Here is a 21,184-nt window from a genome sequence, read left to right as displayed (position 1 = left end):
CCCATAGAGACCCAATTTGACACCACAGAACATGGCAGGTAGAAATCAAGGGGGAACCAGGCCAATACACAATTTTTATCTGTTGTCTACTCTCCTAGCTGTAGAGATGAGCAAAGGTGAGGTCAGATGGAGAGAGTGGAGGAAACAACGCTTTCCAAATTACCAGTTTCTTAAATGCCAAAGATTGAGTGATGATACATAGTCACAGGTTAAGAAAAATTGTCGATTTGGTGAGAGGCTCTAGGAGACAGTACTCTCTGAGCTTACTAACTAACATCTTCCACTACTTCCCTTCCTCCACAGACCATCTTTCAGTTGGCGTATGAGATGAATAGTGACCAGAAGGAGCCACCCCCACAGATCCACTTTGAAATGAGAGGGAAAATAAAGAAGAAAGGAAGGTAAGACAAAGAAATATAAACAACTAGAGATAATTTCCAAATAAACAGAGGAAGAGTTCAGACGAAGAATTCTCTGTACTTGCAAAGAAATTATAGGCAACACAGGTAAATGAAAAATATTACAGAGACGAAAGCTATACTATACACAACAAAATTTAGAGTAGACCTAACCTAAACTAGAACTTTCACTCATTTGTTCAACATATAATTACTGAATACCCCATACATGCCAGGAGTGCTGTAAATGCTGTGTTTAGCAATGTTTAAGGTTGACAGAGTCTCTGCCCTCATGGAGCTTACAGTCTAGGATGGGGGTAGAGAGAATAAAATACACAGACTAAACTTACGTAGTCTTATAAAAAAATAAAATATGATTATATATAGAGAATGAAAATGTTAGGCCTTTTTTAGATTGGGTGATCAAGAAAGGTCCCTCTGATCGTGTGACATTTTATCTGAAACCTGGATAACATGAATGATCCAGAAATAACTGAATCACTGCACTGTACATCTGAAACTAACACAATATTGTTACTCAACTATACTTCAATTAAAAAATCCAAAAATGAATATCTGGGAAGACATTCTAGGCAGACATAATAATAGTAAAAAAAGATTATAAGGAAGGTAGACATGAGTGACAATTAAAGAATATCCAGCAAATACGTAATTGATGTTTGAAAAAAAAGAAATGAATAAATGAAACAGAAAATATGTTAAAAAACGTAATAGGAAAACAATCCCCAAATAAATGCTTAAATCTGCAGATTGAGTGAATAATATTATAATGAAAACTTGATCTTTGAATGATCAACACCAGTACCTAGGAATAATATGGATAACTAGCCCTTAATCTGGCCTGGTCTTGTGGCTTGCTTTGGCCAATAGCATCTTGTGACAGCTCTGACCCTAAGCTTCCAGAGGCCTCACAGACTTCCAGTCTCTTTCTTTCAACTCTGCTACTGATATGTGGACAAACCGGAGCTACCCTGCTGGAAGCTGAGAGATCACACAACAAGGTCACCTCCATTGCTCCTGCCAGGAGATAACCAACTGCTACACATGTGAGTGAGGTGACTGTAGGCCAGTCAGGCTCCAGCTGACCCATGTCCTGACCACAGATGCTTAGGTAATTCACCCAGGATCAGCAGAACCACCTCCACAGACCTGTAGACCTGTGAACTATAATAAATGGTGTTTGTTTTCAGCCACAAAGCTTTAGAGTGGTTTATTAGGCACTAAAGTAACTGATAAATACCTAAATGTCTTTCATTTAGATGACAGACAATTTAGGACATGTCTTTGCCTTTAGAGAGATAATTTAGGACATGTCTTTTATAAAGAAATGTTTATCTAAAATTCAGCACATTTAATTATATGTTAGTTTCTTTTTCTTCTGTTAAATTCAAGTGGAATTACATTTAGTGCTTTTTATTAAAAACTGCTTTAATATTTTTTATTAATACTTTTATTAAAAATAATTTCATTCCATCAAAATTCTATCAATTTATCTATCTATACTTTTAACTGTAGATGTGCCTAAAGAGATATCAGGAACAATATTTACCAAACGTTAATAGTTATTCTTTCATGTGATGTTCTTTCATGGTAAATTTTTGTATAATTTTTACATTGTGTTTTGTAGTTTTCTGTATTGAATTTATTGTAATGTATATATATCAACTTTATAAAAACTAGTGGATCATTCTTTTAAAAAGAACATGTACAATAGCCAGGACATGGAAGCAACCTAAATGTCCATCAACAGAGGAATGGATAAAGAAGATGTGGTACATATACGCAAAGGAATATTACTCAGCCATAAAAAGGGACAAAATTGGGTCATTTGTAGAGACATGGTTGGACCTAGAGACTGTCATACAGAGTGAAGTAAGTGAGAAAAAGGAAACAGATATTGTATATTAACACATATATGTGGAATCTGAAAAAATTGGTATAGACAATCTTATTTACAAAGTAGAAATAGAGACGCAGATGTACAGAACAAACATATGGATACCAAGGGGGAAGGGGGATGGGGGGATGAATTGGGAGATTGGGATTGACATATATACACTATTGATACTATTTATGAAATAGATAACTAATGAGAACCTACTGTATAGCATAGGGAACTCTACTCAATGCTCTGTGGTGACCTAAATGAGAAGGAAATCCAAAAAAGAGGGGATATATGTATACATATAGCTGATTCACTTTGCTGTACAGTATAAACTAACACAATATCGTAAAGCAACTTACTCTAATAAAAAATTTTTAAAAACTAAAAAACTCAAAAGAACATGACAGGTAGTAAGGAAGTGCTCAAAAAAGGATGGAGCCATGTTGAAAGGATAAAGGAGCAATATGGGATCCTGGATTGATTCCTGGACCAGAAAATGGACATTAGTGGGAAAATTGCTGAAATTTGAATAAGGTCTATAGAGTAGTTATTAGTGCTGTAGCAATGTTAATACATTGCTTGATCATTGTGATTATTATGTAAGATGCTATAATATGGGAAGTTGGGTAAAGGATAACAGGAACTTGGTGTACTATTTTTGCAATTGTTCAAATTATTTCAAAATACAGTTAGAAACGAGCATGACATGGTATTAAATAATGTAAATAAAAAGTTGGATTTTGATCTATCTTACTTTTGAAATGCAAGATTTGTGAAATAAATGGGGGAACATCAAAAAGTGACCAATAACTAATGCATATAGTTAATGAAAATTGCTCTTAGCTGTAAGTTGATTCTAATTTGTAGTTTTAGAGTTCCAGGATATTCTGGAAAAGAACTTGTTGATGTAAATGTTAATGTCTATAACATATTATCACTGTTGTTATTAATACACTGATAATGTTTGGTCTGCAAGGACCACATCAATTCTACATTCTGTTCAAGCAGAAGTTTATATACATTAATAGGAAAACAGGTGATTTTATTTGCTTCATTGTCCTCACTATCACCTGTATATCAATCCCAGACCTCCCCTCCTTTTTTCCCAGTTTTATTGACAAATAATTGACATACATCACTGTTTAAATTTAAGGCAAAACACTTTCATTTACCATTGCAACAAAAAGAATAAAATACCTAGGAATAAACCTACCTAAGGAGACAAAAGACCTCTATGCAGAAAACTATGACACTGATGAAAGAAATTAAAGATGATACAAACAGATGGAGAGATATACCATGTTCTTGGATTGGAAGAATGAATATTGTGAAAATGACTATACTACCCAAAGCAATCTACAGAGTCAGTGCAATCCCTATCAAGCTACCAAAGGCATTTTTCACAGAACTAGAACAAAAAATTTCACAATTTGTATGGAAACACAAGAGACCCCAAGTAGCCAAAGCAGTCTTGGGAAAGAAAAAATGGAGCTGGAGGAATGAGGTTCCTGGACTTCAGACTATACTACAAAACTACAGCAATCAAGACAGTATGGTACAAAAAGAGAAATACAGATCAGTAGAACATGATAGAAAGCCCAGAGATAAACCCACACACATATGGACACCTTATCTTTGATAAAGGAGGCAAGAATATACAATGGAGAAAAGACAGCCTCTTCAATAAGTGGTGCTGGGAAAACTGGACAGCTACATGTAAAAGAATGAAATTAGAACACTCCCTAACACCATACACAAAAATAAACTCAAAATGGATTAAAGACCTAAATGTAAGGCCAGACACTATAAAACTCTTAGAGGAAAACTTAGGCAGAACACTCTATGACATAAATCACAGCAAGATCCTTTTTGACCCACCTCCTAGAGAAATGGAAATTAAAACAAAAATAAACAAATGGGACCTAATGAAACTTAAAAGCTTTTGCACAGAAAAGGAAACCATAAACAAGATGAAAAAACAACCCTCAGAATGGGAGAAAATATTTGCAACAGAAGCAACCAACAAAGGATTAATCTCCAAAATATGCAAGGAACTTATGCGGCTCAATATCAAAAAAACAAACAACCCAATCCAAAAATGGGCAGAAAACCTAAATAGACATTTCTCCAAAGAAGATATACACATTGCCAACAAACACATGGAAGGATGCTCAACATCACTGATCATTAGAGAAATGCAAATCAAAACTACAATGAGGTATCACCTCACACCTGTCAGAATGGCCATCATCAAAAAATCTACAAACAGGGCTTCCCTGGTGGTGCAGTGGTTGAGAGTCCACCTGCCGATGCAGGGGACACGGGTTCGTGCCCTGGTCGTGCAACGGGAGAGGCCACAACAGTGAGAGGCCCACATACCGCCAAAAAAAAAAAAATCTACAAACAATAAATGCTGGAGAGGGTGTGCAGAAAAGGGAACCCTCTTGCACTGTTGGTGGGAATGTAAACTGATACAGCCACTATGGAGAACAGTATGGAGGTTCCTTAAAAAACTAAAAATAGAACTACCATACTGTAAGGCCAACTGGCCCGAGGCAGGGGAACGCAATCAGATTCACAGGTTGCATCAAACCGAAACTTTCCGGACCACCCAATTCCAGGAACTGACCTGGGGACTTTCCACCCGTCCCAGCCTTCCCGCCTTTCGAGGGGCGGGACTAACGGTCCCAAGACTGATGCGACCGTCACCAGATATTTCCACGATGCCCGAAAAGACCACCAAATAAGGAATACCCTGCGCCCTCCCGGATTCACCACGCCCCTTTCCCTTCTTCCCCTATAAATTCTGCCCAAACCCTCGCCCGCACGCGACTTCTCTGGCCCCTTTCTCTTGGACCAGTGAACCTCGCCTGGGAGCGTTCCCAAATAAAGCTTGTTTAAGCTCTCCTCCATTTCTTGGTGCCGTTCCTTACACATACGACCCAGCAATCCCACTACTGGGCATAGACCCTGAGAAAACCATAATTCAAAAAGCGTCATGTACCACGGTGTTCATTGCAGCTCTATTTACAATAGCCAGGACATGGAAGCAACGTAAGTGTCCATCAACAGGTGAATGGATAAAGAAGATGTGGCACATATATACAATGGAATATTACTCAGCCATAAAAAGAAACGAAATTGAGTTATTTGTAGTGAGGTGGATAGACCTAGAGACTGTCATATAGAGTGAAATAAGTCAGAAAGAGAAAAACAAATACAGCATGCTAACACATATATATAGAATCTTAAAAAAAAAAAAGTGGTTCTGAAGAACCTTGGGGCTAGATAGGAGTAAAGATGCAGATGTAGAGAATAGACTTGAGGACACGGGGAGGGGGAAGGGTAAGCTGGGATGAAGTGAGAGGGTGGCATGGATATATATACACTACCAAATGTAAAATAGATAGCTAGTAGGAAGCAGCCGCATAGCACAGGGAGATCAGCTCGGTGCTCTGTGTCCGTCCACCTAGGGGGATGGGATAGGGAGGGTGGGAGGGAGACGCAAGAGGGAGGAGATATGAGGATATATGTATACATACAGTTGATTCACTATGTTATACAGCAGGAAGTAACACACCATTGTAAAGCAATTATACTCCAATAAAGATGTTAAAATAAATAAATTTAAGGCATACATCATGATGGTTTGATTTACGTATATTGTGAAATGATTACTGCAGTAGGTACAGCTAACATCCATTTTCTCATATTGATACAATAAAAAGAAAAGAAAACAAAAGAAAAAAAAGGAAAAACATCTTCTTGTGATGAGAACTCTCAGGATTTGCTCTGTTAACCACCTTCCTATGTATCATAGAACAGTGTCAGCTATAGTCGTCATGTCGTATGTAATATCTCTAGGACTTATTTATCTTATAACTGGAAGTTAGTACCTTTTGACCGCCTTCTTTCAATCCTCCCACCCCCACCCACAAACAAATCTGATCTCTTTTTCTATAAGTTTGTTTGTTTTTTAGATTCCACATAGAAGTGAGATCATAGAGTATTTGTCTTTCTCTGTCTGACTTATTTCATTTAGCATAATGCCTTCAAGGTCCATCCATGTTGTTGCAAATAGTAGGATTTCCTTGTTTTTCATGGTTGAATAATATTTCATTATGTGTATGTATGTATAGGTGTATATATATATATATATATATTCATGCATCCATCAATGGACACATTTTTAATTGGGTTGTTTGAGGGTTTTTTGGTTATTGAGTTATACAAGTTTATATATTTATTACACTTTAAAAGTAATTATTAATATATTTCCAGCCTAACTTTAAAAATTACATTTACTTAATCAAAGGAATAATTAAGGAGTTAGAAACTGGGTTACAGCCCCAAGATAGCAAAACATGACAAATACAAAATATGTACTGAGAAGTGGTATAGGGCTTCCCTGGTGGTGCAGTGGTTGAGAGTCCGCCTGCCGATGCAGGGGACACGGGTTCGTGCCCCGGTCCGGGAAGATCCCACATGCCGTGGAGCAGCTGGGCCCGTGAGCCATGGCCGCTGAGCCTGCGCATCCGGAGCCTGTGCTCCGCAACGGGAGAGGCCGCAACGGTGAGAGGCCCGTGTATCGCAAAAAAAAAAAAAAAAAGTGGTATAAATCTGCTATTTGTGATGCACCAAGGGAAAGACCATTTGGTCCAGGTTGAAACAGCAATTTCCTTAGAAGAGGAGCACTCTATTTTTTTTTTTAACCAGTTATACTATTCTTTACATCCATTTTGATGCTATGAGTAAACAATATCCATACCACATAAACATGCCAAGACACTTTAAATGTATACATAAACAATTCCAATACATTCCAGTTGTTTCATAAAGCAGCTGTTTTTAAAAAGGGAAGAATAATTCCATACCAGGTTCATTATAGAGGAATTCTCTGGTGGATTCTGAAGCAAATAGAAAACAACAAAAACCTTAAAACTTGTAATTGACAAAATAAATTGCTTTTCTTTTTTTAGTTTCGAAATAGTAATGACTTACAAAGAGCAGCAAGTCACACCAAGAATATTATATCTATTTACAAAAGTTGTGTGTTAGATCTCTAAACTGCTACTGTCAAGTGTCAAGAGCGTTCTTTAGTAAAAGGAAGGGAAGGGGCTGGCTGCAGGCAGTCTAGCAACACCAGCGTGCTCTGCAAACAGAGCTGTGTGGCTTGAATGCCACAGCAGCTACGTGGAGCCGTTCGTTGAGCACAGGAGATGATAAAGTATCTAGCAAAGAAAATATGAAAAGCTGCTGTTCAAAAACTGTTTATCAAACAAATATACTCTTATTGTAAGTTGCCAAAAACTGGGTTTCAATTTACCTTACCAGTGTGTGACTATTTACCATTTGAGTTTTATTTCAGCTCTTCTCATTGTCTTCATTCCTTATGTGGATTAGTTCATGCCCTCTGTCCTTGGAAGTTCTCTCCAAAGTAGATTACAGAATTTGTAGACATTTTTAAAGTCCATTGATAATTTTCCAGTTCTATGTAGTCTACAGTTTAACCATCAGCCATTTGCTCGGATATAAAACAGGGGGAAAAAAAGATATTCTCACATTAAAACCAAAATGCTTTATCTCAGTGCTCCTGTATCTTATTCTATTTCGATATCATATAGTACAGGCAAATGGATGTGGATTTGATGCAGATGGATGTGGTTTGACAATTTATTTTTTATTTCTTTTAGCCCTAGAATTTAACCAAAACCATTTCTTCTGTGCAATGTCACCCTAAATTCAAGAGTGAGATCTGGCAGGCAAGTCTTGGTAACAGACCCTGCATCTGTCTCATGTCCATCAATGTCATGGCTAGTTTGGAAGTTAACAAGGCATTTTGTGGCACCACAGGTGCAATCTGCAATCCATTTAAAATTAACCCCAATTAAAATACAAACTAGCACAAATCGAACAGGGTTTTTTTGCATATTAATTTTGTATGTACACTGTCAGAATTTTAAATCAGCTTTGCCTAAGGACTAAAGTGAGCTACATTCAAGTGCTATATCTTTAGGAAAAATGTCCCCAAATGACTACATATGTCACTATGGATTTTTGTTATTATTATTTGTTATTATTTTTGTTTATCTTACAAACTCTCTAATGTATTAAAAATAATTGAGAGTGGATGAAAATCTCCCCCCACCAATGCAATTATTCACATATTCATTAGGCAAATGTTCACACCTTGGGCCCAGAGTCTAGGATACAACTATGAATCAATCTTTTCTCTGCTTTTCTTCCCTAGTCTCCAAAGTTTCTCCAACCACCTAAAAACCCACATAGAATTCCAAACGATTTCAATAGCTCAGTTGGGCAAGCAGTAATGCACAGGCCAAACTCCCGATGTGTTTTTGACATTTGCTGATTAAGATGTGTGGGTGTTTTTTTTTTTTTAATTAATTAATTTTTTTTTATGCATGGGTGTTATTTTTCTTTTTACCTAAGGATGTTCCACCCAACCTGGCAAGGAAGGAAAACTGGACTGAGGGGCCCTTAGCCAACCAGGTCACTGTCTACACTGCAGATGTTGGTGGAGTAGAGGAGTCTTGGTGAGAATGAGGGATTGAGACAGGGAAGAAGAAACCCAGAGGTCTGATTTGTCTTCTGTTCTGAAACGAAGTGTCTTATTTTCAAGCGCAAGTTCTTTTAAAAAAAAAATCTCAGAAAGAAAAAAGAAAAAATATCTGATTTGCAGCATGCAGCCAGTAGCTAGCTGCAAAGCTCAGGACCTGCCCCGAGGGATGAGCAGCACGGTGACCTCTGAGACCACTGCGCCACCCGTGTGCTCAGATGTCATCCCTCCCTTCCGGAGAGCCAGGCCAACTGCCAGAAGGGCGGAAGAACCATTATTTGTATACAATGTTTGTAATGGACATCAGAAATGGTGATAGGCAGGATGCCCATAAAATTTATCATCCAAACTAGACACTTTTGAAAGAGGCCACTATTAATCATCACACCAGGTCAACAGACATGAATGGAGCTTGCCCCAGGCAAACTGGGACACAGGGCTACACTACCCAGAGGAGGCCTGTTCAGGATGCCTGCATTTTCTCTTTACTAGGTTTGCAATTAAAACATTTATAGCTTCTCTGAAGCCCCACCTCCAGGGTTATACTGCCTGGAAATGACTTTGAGAATGTATTTTGGGGCAAAACAGATTTGTTGAAGACACTGTCCTCATAAGTGTGTAGCAATAACTACAGAAGGAATTATATTCCCACTTTGCTGTCCCAGTGTGGTTAGAGGAGATTCTAGAATTAGAAAAGAAACCCGAAAATGAAAGACCTGATCTAAGGGCTTAATTCTGCCCTTCAGGAAACAAAACACACAGAGTGGCCAGTGGTTCTTTAAAGATGTTCCCCATCAATCTTCCACCTCATGTTCATTTGGTCTGCCTTTGCCTGACTCTGTCTCATTTAACTTTTTGAAAAAAATTATTTTATCTACAGCCTAGAAACTCTGATACAGTTTGTCAACATCAAGGAAGTCTTTTACTTGGGAATAGTGCATTATCCTCGCCAGAGCACGGCTTCCTATTCAGTGGACGTCATTTTATGTTTCTGTCTCTCTTCATTTGAAATACCTGGGATGTACCATCTTAAACAGAAATGCAACCATTCAAGGAGAGAGAGAAGGAACACCTGAGCTGCCACAGGAAATGAGACAGGGCTGGGGCTGAGGCCGGGGCATTGGGGGGCACTGTAAATAAGGCAAAGGCCTGGGCAGAGCGACAAGAAATATTTGGCATTCCTGGCTTCCCACAAAGGGTAGGTCAAGGAGAGGGAATGGGCAGTTGGGCTGGACTGTACACCACAACTATTCTTTTTTGGGCTGAATCCAGTCCACTGTGTCACAGAAACGTCCCCAGTGGGAAGCTGCCGCATTTATTCCACACTATGGCAAATGCTCAGGGTAATTAGACCCGATGCCTGTCTGTACACAGGACAGGGTCAACGTCTGTGGCAAAGACAGCTGCTGGTTTCGAGGCTGCATGTTAAATCCACTTCGGCTAACAACCGTCAAAGCCGTATTCAGAACACCATGTGTTTAAGGGATGCAGCACCAAAAGTCTGTTTCCACAGGTCCCAGTCAAAACAAAGTCCACTATTTCATGGTGTGCCCACAGGAGGGCTGTTTCAGAACACTGCTGGCCGCTTTTTGGATTGAAATTTTGGAAGAGGAACCCTGCTTACTGTTCCCTGGGTAGTGAATTGAAGATGTGCCTCTCTTTTCTTTGAAACTCTGGGGGAAAAAAAATCCCACCTTATCATCAATAACAAAATAACTACACATACACCAAGATAAAACCAGCCATTCAGTTTAGAAGAGATTGGTCATCAAACAGGCTTTCTTCCTGCCTCCTTCTCTGGTCCTTTCAGGGTAATTCAGCTCCTGCTACAGGATCTATAAAATGCTGTATTGAGACTATTTCATTAGGTTTCCAGCAGTGGGAAATTCCAGCTACTGGATATACCCAAGGCCCGTGTAAGCTCTTTTTTTTTTTTTTTCTTAATTCAAGTCTCTGGCTATAGAACAAATAGCAGAGCTTACTGTTGCTGGATGTCTAATTTCCTCAAGTACTTCTGAGGCAAACGTTGCAGAACAAGAGGTGAACAGAAGTACACGTGGAAAACGGGACACCATGACCCAAGAGTCAGCAGGTAGATGGATGGCTTGTAAACCTTCTCCTCTGAGTCATTCAGATAAGCAGGTCTTAGGTGATAAACCCAAGAGGGAGCCTCTCAGAGCAGCGGGATGGCCTTCCTGTCCCCTCCTCCACCCTTTCTACATGGCCCAGAGTGAAGTGACGATTTGGTAATTGTGTTAAAAGTTTGATATGCTGCAGAAGTTGCTTTGGAATTGTTTTTATTTTTGTTTCATTCAAATGAACAAGTAATCTTTTTTTTTTTTTTTTTTGTGGTACGTGGGCCTCTCACTGTTGTGGCCTCTCCCATTGCGGAGCACAGGCTCAGCGGCCATGGCTCACGGGCCCAGCCGCTCCGCGGCATGTGGGATCTTCCCGGACCAGGGCACGAACCCGTGTCCCCTGCATCAGCAGGCGGACTCTCAACCACTGCGCCACCAGGGAATCCCCTGAATAAGTAATCTTGATAGAGTGGCCATATGCATTTCCTGAGACAGTCTTAATATCTAATATTTTGTTTGATCATCCCTATAAGTGCCCCAGAGTCATGTCCCCTCAAGTTTTGGTTCAGAAAACATGGTGGGGGGAATCTTGGCGCATCTGTGTATTTTTCAGGAAGAGTAAAGAAGTAGGAGAGAAGGGAGGGCAGGCGTGGAATGCCTCCTTGGTGACAGGGAACATGCCAGAAATTTGCACGGTTAGTATAACAGTGGTAGTTTATAAATTAGGAAACTCGCTCAGAGAAATGCAGTGACCTGCCCAAAGTACCTGGCTATGAAGCGATGAAACAAAGCTTCGAATCCAGATCTGACTCCAATACCCACGGCTTTTTGACCATTGTATAAACTGCTGATTCTGTTTCTAGGGAACTTGATCCTTCTTAAGGAGGTAAGATTTATAAGCATGAAAACTCTAAATAATAAAGATGGGAATAATGTGTTACATTATGACAAATGGTCAATTCTATTAATCAGATAATTTACTCATCTATTGCAAAATATGGTCCATATACACACCCAAGTTGAATTCCCAGCAGAATAAATTTCCTTTTTTAAATTATTTGTTGAGGAGGATCCCAAAAGCAATGCAGCCCAGAGTATCAACACCACGTCAAGACCCTCCAGTCAAGACCCTGCCTCTGCTCAGGAGGCCAGCCATCTGTCAATGTCGTGCTGCATGCTTGATGATGGCACAATGCTGCAGAGATGGAGGGAGTGCCAAGGATTGCCCACTGACAGGTAATTAGGGCCATAATGCTTTACAATTACTGTCTACAATCAACGCCTTGCGTTCCTTAAACATTCCCTGGTTACCTGTTGTGTACGAAGCACGATGTTGAAGATGCTGGGACTAGAGGGAGACATAAGACCCAGTCTCCACTCTCCAGGGGTTTACAGAAGAAGGAGGTATGACCGTGTAAGAAAATGCCAGATGATAGATACAAACAGTTAACTCTGGCAACTCCAGAAGGGAGTGATGTCACTGCATCTAATGGGAAAATCAGTGGAGGAGGCATCTGACATAGGCCTTGAAGTATGTGTAGGAGCCCAACAGACAGACGTGGGGAGAAAAAAAAACAGAAGCGAATGCTCACAGTGGGAGGAGAACAGGATCTGTCAAAATAGCAAGTCATCCAGCTTGTCTGGATTGTCAGATATATGAGAGGGAGTATTAGGAATAAGACATTTTCTGGGCTTGCCCTTCACCTTGAACTTCAGTTGAGATACGATTCATCACTTTTGGCTTGTCCTCCTCAGCAGGACCAGACTCCCCCAGTCAGTAGGCAGCACTGGCCAGCAGCCCAGCTGCTCTCCTGTGTGTGTGCATATGTGGGCCAGCGATGCAGGGGGTCAAGGCTGTTTCCTCACTCAGAAACTCGTCTGGTTCATGAGCACTAGCCTCGCTGGCCCGGAAAGCTGATCTGGCCTCCTTTTTGACCCCCTTTTTTCTCTGTCCTGAAGCTCTGATCCCCTGGACAGAAGGCTGGGTCAGCTTGGCTTGTAGCCAGCAGACACCGAAGAGGCCACCATTCACAGGGACACTTCTCCTCTCAGCCCCCCAACACTCCTAGGGTGGGCAGCCAGCATCGCTTTCCCTCTGGTTCCAGGCAATGTCTACCTATCAGTTAAGCTGTAAGATGTTTGCCCTGGGGATGTTTGAGGGTTTGAGGGTCAGTTGGAGGTTTAAAACAAAACAAAACAAAACAAAACAAATTCTGCCTCACTGAATCTTAAATTGTTGACTTCTGGTAAAGTATCTTCTAAAAACATATCAGGCACAGTAACCCATGCGCCCAATCAATGAACAGAAGTGAGCAACTAAAAGCCTGCTTTAGCTCTTTCCTCATTTCATTGCCTCATCAAAGTGTCTGGTTCTCAGCTTGACCCCAACTTATCAGCTGTGATGCCTGCCCCACATCAACACTGGCCAGTGAGTTGTTAGAAATGCAGATCCTGGGGCTCATCCCAGACTTGGTGAATCATAATCCCCGGGCTGAGAGATAGGCCTGTGGGTTTTATTTTGTATATATCTTCCCCAAGTGATCATGATACACAGTCAGGATGGAAAATCACTGCCTCTGGCAAATGCCTTATAACTTTTTGCATTTAAGTTCCCTGTCCATTGCATCCTAGAATTTCAAGAGTTAGAAGGGATCTTGAAGATCAGTTAGTCCATCACTTTTTAATCTCATGGTAGCAAGAAGGCAGTCTAGGAGCTGAGGATGTAGTGGGCAGTGTTTCCCTAAGTACATGACCGGGAACCAGTCTATGCTTCTCTTGGAGCATAGACTAGCATCTCACTGCCTGAAGAACACAGCATGGGAAAGGCTGAGTACTTCACCCTCTTTATGTTGTCAAAGAAAGGAGAAGTGACCTGTCGGATGGCACATGACTCTGGACCTCCAGCCTTACTTCCCCCTGCCTGGGTTGCTTCTGGCTGATCCTACCATCTCCAGCTTGGAGTTAAGATGGCATGCTGCAAACAGATGTGACACTTGTGGGAACACCGTGTTCTAGAAGTGTGTGAGGTGATGTATGCAGTGAGCTGGGGTGACCTGGCCTTTATCTGAGCAATGCCTTGTGACCATGGCAAACACTGAAATCACAGAGCATCTTAGAATCACTGAAGAAAGGAGAATTTTTTCCCCCAGAAGAAATTCCAGATCTTGGGACTTGGAAATCAAGAATCGTTTATTTCCACCCCAGGTCGAGCACAGCTTCCTTGTTGGATTCTGTGCTCTAGCACAGAAGTCAGCCTCCAAACCCAGGGGCTGTCTAGGCTGAGCTCCTGCCAATGGTCAGTCAGGAGTAGATGCTTGTAGCAGAGGGAACTGTGGGCAGTCAGAAGACCAGAGTGGAAGCAAAAGGCAGCTGGGAGGGTAGGCAGACAAATTGAACCGTTTTGGTCCCTCTCAGGCCCAGAGCTGTGGCTACACCTGATGCTCCTCATGCCATCAATAAAATGGACCCCTCGGGCTTCCCTGGTGGCGCAGTGGTTGAGAGTCCGCCTGCCGATGCAGGGGACGCGGGTTCGTGCCCGGGTCTGGGAAGATCCCACATGCCGCGGAGCGGCTGGGCCCGTGAGCCATGGCCGCTGAGCCTGCGCGTCCGGAGCCTGTGCTCCGCAACGGGAGAGGCCACAACAGTGAGAGGCCCGCGTACCGCAAAAAAAAAAAAAAAAAAGGGACCCCTCATCTAATGATGCAAGAACTACAGAGTTACCTGCTTTACCACCTCAGGTAATCTAGCCTGGTGCCTTGTTCATGCAAATTGTTCACTGACTGCGTACGAATAATGATGGAATAATGATGGACTAAATGTGACACAGCAGGGGACCTTTCCATCTTCAGAGGAAAACTGTTCTTACACTTTCTTAGGGAAATCTCCTTCTCTACTAGGGGGCAAATCTCTCTGGCTACTTGAGGCTGCCTGCTGATTCCCATCCCTGCTCAGCCCATCAGGCAGAGGCAGAGCTGTTCCTGGATACACCCCCTCCCCACCAACATACACACACGTAATCCGTTTACTTTCAGATCCTTGCCCAGAACCCTCCAGGAGCCCAGACCAGGTCCTGGGTTCCCAGGTCCAAAATTTTTGTAGCAAGCCAAGCTTTTCTAACCTGAAACTTTTAATAGCAAATAAATAAAACGATCCAGGCTCCAAATGGCCCAGGCACAGCCACCCTATTTAGGGCTGTGAATATCACAATAGGTGATTGTTTTAAAGTGTTTTAATGAGTCTCAAAACATCCTACATAATATGAGCCTCCACTTCAGGCCTCCTGACAAGCTCCAGTAAAAAACATGAGTTGACAGGAATAAAACAGCTTGCTCAGGAGTAATTGAGTGGAATTAGAATGAACAGACAGGAAAGAAAACTTGGTGCTTGGGTCACAAGGAACTTTTTGTTAGGAACGCTCTGGGGGATTGGGTGGGATGTAGTCCCGCTGACTAATCACCAGTATAGAAAGTTTACAGTCTCTCCGCCATGCCAATGTCTTTAATAACTTGAGAAGCATGAGAGGTGGCTGTTAATTTCAAAGACAGTTATATGAAGTTTTATTGAATGTGGTGCAGAGTATATAGTAAGCAGCCTGTGAAATAATGAACCCTTTAAAGAGGGCTTCTGAGCCAAAAGAACAGTGATTTTTCTTCTGTTGTTGGAAGGCAGGAAAGTATATATGAAGTAGGATCTCTCCATTGCACACGGGATGGGCCGTTTTCTTCATCTGGGGCATCTGCGGTGCCAAGAGGCATGAATGTTCAGATGGACTGAGCTTGGGTATTGTCACGACATGCCTCTGCCAGGAAGAGAGCAGAGTGGGAAGGAAGGGGTTAAATGGGCTGGGCACTGCCCCCCTCCCCCCGTCCCCCAGTTCTCCTGTGCACATTAGCTCCTGGGCCTTCTCTCCTCACCCTTGACCGACAATGCTGGGTAGAGGTAGAGCCTCCTCATGTCCCCAGATGTCACGACGTGGACAAACTGGAGCTCAAACCAGTGGGTTCTTGGAATTAAAGAGAAAAAGAACCAACTTTGAAAAGAGCAAGACTTTACACACTTCCCCAGGGGCGCTCTGGGGCAGGAGACCATGGCTGAGGAACAACGAGGGTACACATTGCCTTGCCGGTCTAGAGCCATTCACGATGGCCTGCTCTTACGTCTCCACACTCTAAGGAATGAATGGAGGAAGTGGGCAGGTGATGCGCCTGACATCTCTGAGCCATGGTGACGGGGGCTGGGATCTTCCTTCACCTCCTAGGCAGCCATCAATGATTTCAGCCCATGGAGAACCCTGTGATTTATCATTCTCTGTCTCTCCCTCTCTCTACCTCCCTCCCTGCAAACTTTGAAGGCATCTATGAGTATGTGTGTGAAAAGGCTGAGACAGAGAAATCTGTCTAGTCCTCTTTGGAAATCGTCTGTTGTTTCCTCATCCTCTCATTTTTGTATTCGACATTCATCAAACACAGTGCCAAGAACCCGACCACAAATGTGAGAAAGGCTGACGAGTCTCCTCCAATCCCCACTGCCCCCACCAACAGGCAGGTCAGCCCCGCCTGGCTCAGCCAGCGGCCGCGGGCAGGGACCGTGACGGTGGACCAGGCAGGTGCTCTCCCAACTGGGGAGCAGATGTGGCCTTTGCTGTCTGCGCCCTTCATTCTGCACTGAGTCTGCTGTGACTCACAACAATGGCTTTGGCCATGGGGCTCCCTGGGCTGAGGCTCAACGGGACCAAATCCTACTGACCAAGAAAACCAAAACGTAACAGAAAAACAGGCCTTCTCTGAGCCAGTCCTATGGAGCAAAGGAAGTGATGTAAACAAAGAGATTAGTTAAAGGAAAAGGAGCTATTTCCTGCCTCAGCACTGGCAACAAGCATAGTCTTTCTCTTACTTAATTCAGCATGTTGTTAGCAACATGCCTTCTGGCTTCACTCGTATTTTTATTTTTTTTTAAGACACATCTCTGCTCTTCACACAATAAGGCAATTTAGCTGTTTCCAGGGGTTCATTCTGCAATGTGCATCATTTGACCTCTTCCTGAGCTGTAAGTGTTCAGTAGCCAAGGAAAACCCCTTCTAGAAGGTTTTGGGACCTGGTGAGCCCTGCAGGAAAGCTCACAGCCTCACTCATCTCCAGCAGTTTGGGAACTGCTGGGAGCCGCATCCGTGGGAGTCTGGAATGCTTAGGAAGGCGGCCTGCAGCCCACACTGTACTGGAGCTGCTCAAAGATTCTTGTTTGTCTAGGATGTAAATAACCCAGAGAGCAGCCTTGTTTTAGGAAAGGAGGGAACTGCTTCTTCTAAAGCTGTCAGGAAGCAAAGTGGTCTCTGGGGGTCAAATTTACTTTTTCACAGGACTTAACAAACAAAGGGATATTTAAATGTACTTTTGAAGTTTTTAAGTTCTAATTGTTAGTGAGTCCCTGTCCTAGCGCTGTCTTAGGAGCGCCTGGGGACGTGTCTGAATACAGGTTGCTGTTCCCTTCGTCCCACCTCCACCCCAGGAAGTGTCTTGAATGAAGCTCAGGAATCTGGATTTTCATTGGACTCCTTAGTGATCTTTATGCAACCAGACCAGTGCCACTGTAAATGAAGTGATGGTGAATACTGTCATTCAGGGACTGCCTGCATGACAGGGACATCAGAAGGAGCTAAGACTGGAATGTTCTGGAGAAGCTCTTTTTTTCTTAGGAAAAGTGATCTTGGGGTTTTAGTATGGCAGGGGAGAGGGAATGCTGAGTCCCAGAAACTCCCAAGTCAGAGCTAAACACCACCTCCTTAAGGATGCCAGCCTGCTGACTCTCCATCCTGGGCAGCTTGGTCAGGGAACTCCCAGCAGCCCCTAGAGATGCAGTCAGTGAGAGGAGGAGTGTAGGAAATGCCAGTGTGTGACAAATACCATCTCCGGAGAACACTGGTAAGATTCCCTGTAGATGCCCTGCGGGTCAAGCTGAGTAGCTGGGCTGGGGGCGGGAGGTGGGTATTTCTGAAGTCAGCCTGAGGCTCCACAGCATCATCTTCCGTTGCCCTGGCTCCAGACCAGGGCAGGTGTGCCTGCACTTGCTGCCCAAGGCTCCTTGAGCTGCCCAGTGCACACACGAGCATGGGTATTAACAAACCTGTTCTGAGTCATCCCTTTGGGTTAGACTGAACCCCTGAGAGAGGCTGAAGGCATTTCTGATCATTTTGGAGTTTCTGTAATATGATCTCCCCTAGAAGCCCCTGACTATGAATGCTCCAGGGAACGAAGAGGCTTGCTTCCCGATGTAGAGCCCACTTGTCCACAAGGAAGGAAATAGCTTCTGAGCTAGAGTCCAGGGTTTGCTCTTTTTAACAGCAAACACAGTTACACGACCATTCAGAACTCCTCTTCCAGCCTACATAGGCTGTGGATGTCTGAAATGGAGGGGCGCCTAACTGGGTTAGATTCATGGCTGGGTTCCGTCTTGGCCTCTGAGAAGACTGTGTTGCACTGCCAGGTATCTGAGCAGCTGGGACAGGTATGCCAGGTCAGTCCATCAACAACTATTCCAGAGCCCGTGCCATTGCCAGGCACTCACCTGGACTGCTTGTCTTGAGAATTAACTTTTAGAAAAGTCAGGGACACATAAGCTGTATTGCAGCCATATAACAGACTGTGACACCACCCAGACCCCCCTTTCCATCTCTGGCACTTATCAGACTTTGCAGAGTGAGTCTGGTTATAACAATTTTTGGAGGATTCAGATGACGTCTGGTTTAACACATCTCCACTCCCAGTTTCCGTGAAGTTCTGTCTTTAAGATGGACCGACCGGGCTTATTGGCAGGAGGCTGGGGCACTACTGGCCTTACCTTGTAACGTTGGTTTGGGTATGTGGAAACCCCTTTTCTTTGAACCTAAGTGACAGTGGCAAGGATCATTTAGTTAAGAGGATCATCATCAGAGACGACCGGTTTGGGAGCTCAGAGAGTCATCACGTATGCCCATTATGTCCTCAACACGTCCCAGGCTCCGAGTAGAGAAGTGCTGGGGTTGCTTGCACTTAGCCAGGGCTTTGGAGGAAACGCTTCTTCCTCCCTCATCCACGCAGGAGAGTGTCACCCTGGCCCTCTGGCAGCAGCTCTGGAGAAAGTGTCCAGAGCAGGGAGCCTGCGTTGCTCCCTTGATACTGGTCTCTCTTCCCAGAGTCTCCAGACTGGAGTGGGCAGTGGGTGGCTCAAGCCACTCCCGTCACCCTTCCCGTCTGAGTCAAGAGGAAGCAGATTCTGCTCCCCAAGGGGAATCAGAACTAGAATTTCATCACGTATTCCTTCATTCATTCATCTCCCCAATATTTATTGACCCACTGCTCGGTGTCAGGCAGTCCCTTTGGAAGCCACCTGGTAGCTTGCCGGCCTGGATGCTGAATACACACTACAGGGGAGGCACTATCAAGATGAGGCCAGACAGGCCGGGTCAGGCCCTGGGACATCAGGTGTCAGGGCAAAGGTGAAGGGAGGCATGCTCAGTGCAAGTCTTCGAGTGGTATCCAGGAAGATTGCAGGGCAGCTGTGAGGCCTGGGGGAGAGTTAATGTCATGGAGCTCCCAGGGGTCTGTGGTCATAGCAGCCGGGAGAGCTGGTCTGCAGTGGCTCCTGCATCGAGCTGCTGCCAGCATGCCCGGCCCCACCCTAGTGCCCAGCTTGCCTGGATTTGGGGAGCAGGTACAGACTCAGAACAGACACTTCTCCTGGCAAGGGCAGCCTTGAAAGAGATCCAAATGCTTAGACCCCTGTGGTTTGTTCTCTGAGGTTAGCAAGGAGATCACAGGAGCCGTGACATCTGGGCCTTGCCCTAGAAGGTTCTCTGTGGGAGTCTCCTTCCCATAGTTAGGAGGGGGCGCCCAGGGACAAGAGCCAGTGCCCCAGAGCCCCCTGCTCTGAGAAGTGGTGTGGAAGCATCCCTGTGGTTCCTCACTGCATGTGCTGTGAGACTGTGCCTCACTCAGCTCCGTTCCATCAGGGCCCCAGGCCTGTGTTTCCTCATCACAACGTGCTTGTCTTTCCCCAGGTTACAGCAAGATGAGGTTGAATGAGGCATTTTTGGATTTTTAAAGCTCTTAACTCCTCCCACTCCATAGATGCTGATAAAGATTTTTTTTTTTTAATCACAGGACTGTTTATAAGGCAGATTAAGCCTCATAAAGACTTAATAGACTGAAATTGCTAAATCATCCAGTACTCAATAGTCTGCTACAAAACACGGAAGTAAAAAGACCGTGAGCTGATTATGACATTCAAGTAATAAATCATTTTGATCAGAAAAGGATGCAAGAAAAGTGGCTGAAAGTCGGTCTCCCCAGCCACGTGGCTTTGATCTCTGGGAAAGTGACTATTCATGAAGACAGCAATCCATAGGTCTTGATTAGCCTGTTCAAACCGGTGACTGTGATTTCCCCATGGATACAGCACAATAAAGTCAGCAAGTGTTAGGCTGGGCTTTAAACAGCTGTCTTTTCAGAGAAAACTCAGTTGCATAAGGGGAAGGTTGCTGTGCCAGCCTAAAGACAACTGTTTACAAACATTGTACTTACTCTGTAGTCCAGGGAGGAATCTTGTTCAAGACGCAAAGAGGAAACAGATGACTCTAGTTTTAAATAAGATCCCTTTAATGAGCAGCAGCAAATCAGTACAAATGAGGGCAAACATCCTTGACTGAGAGGATTTCCTCCTTCTGTTCCCCAAAATGCCACCAACTGGGCTATAGGCAGCTGTCTCCTAAACCAGGGGCTCTGGTTTCCATGGTGGTTGGGTCAATCTGGTAGATATTCAAACCCCTAAACCCACTTCTTCGTAAATCTCTGGGAGCTGGTCATATTTCTAGGCAGGCAGCTGGAATTTCCCCATGGTTCTGTTTTTCATATTTTTGCCAGTAAATGTAAACACAGCACCAGTCAAATGTTGAGTCCCCAGAATTTGCAGCAGGGCCCCCAGAGACTGGTTTGATGGGGAACAAGCATGGACAGAAGCCCCCAGTCTTCCTGGGACAGTCCTGCTTTATGCCTGTTGTTCTAGAGTCCCACCTCATCTGCGTTTGCACTCTCCAACATTTCCCGGTTTGCATGATGCATTATGGAACCACCCTGAAGGAGATCATTTCCCCAGTCCCAGGCATTATTTGAAGGAATTGATGTGCACAAGCCCTTTTGTTTGGATGAAGGATGAGAATTGCTTAGGTGGGTGGGCTTGAGTGAGGCCAAGGAAA

General features: G+C 43.6%; 1 long non-coding RNA gene across 3 annotated transcripts in view; it reads left to right on the top strand.

Moving 5' to 3' along the window:
• The window catches only part of LOC149747775 (uncharacterized), an 89,453-nt gene that overhangs the window by 41,064 nt on the left and 27,205 nt on the right, over positions 1-21,184 (top strand). For 2 of the 3 annotated variants that reach the window (XR_016395470.1, XR_016395471.1), the window contains exons 2-3: positions 304-401; positions 8,755-12,195. This is a non-coding gene — a long non-coding RNA (uncharacterized LOC149747775). The remainder of the gene's footprint in view (positions 1-303; positions 402-8,754; positions 12,196-21,184) is intronic. The other variant, XR_016395472.1, reaches the window with a different exon arrangement.

Source organism: Delphinapterus leucas, chromosome 13 (genome assembly GCF_059928025.1).
Source record: "Delphinapterus leucas isolate spDelLeu-1000000601 "Yukka" chromosome 13, BTC_Dleu_Yukka2, whole genome shotgun sequence".
In the NCBI taxonomy this organism is placed as follows: domain Eukaryota; kingdom Metazoa; phylum Chordata; class Mammalia; order Artiodactyla; family Monodontidae; genus Delphinapterus; species Delphinapterus leucas.
The sequence above is the reverse complement of the archived record's forward strand: the minus strand, read 5'-3'. Positions and strand labels throughout refer to the sequence as shown.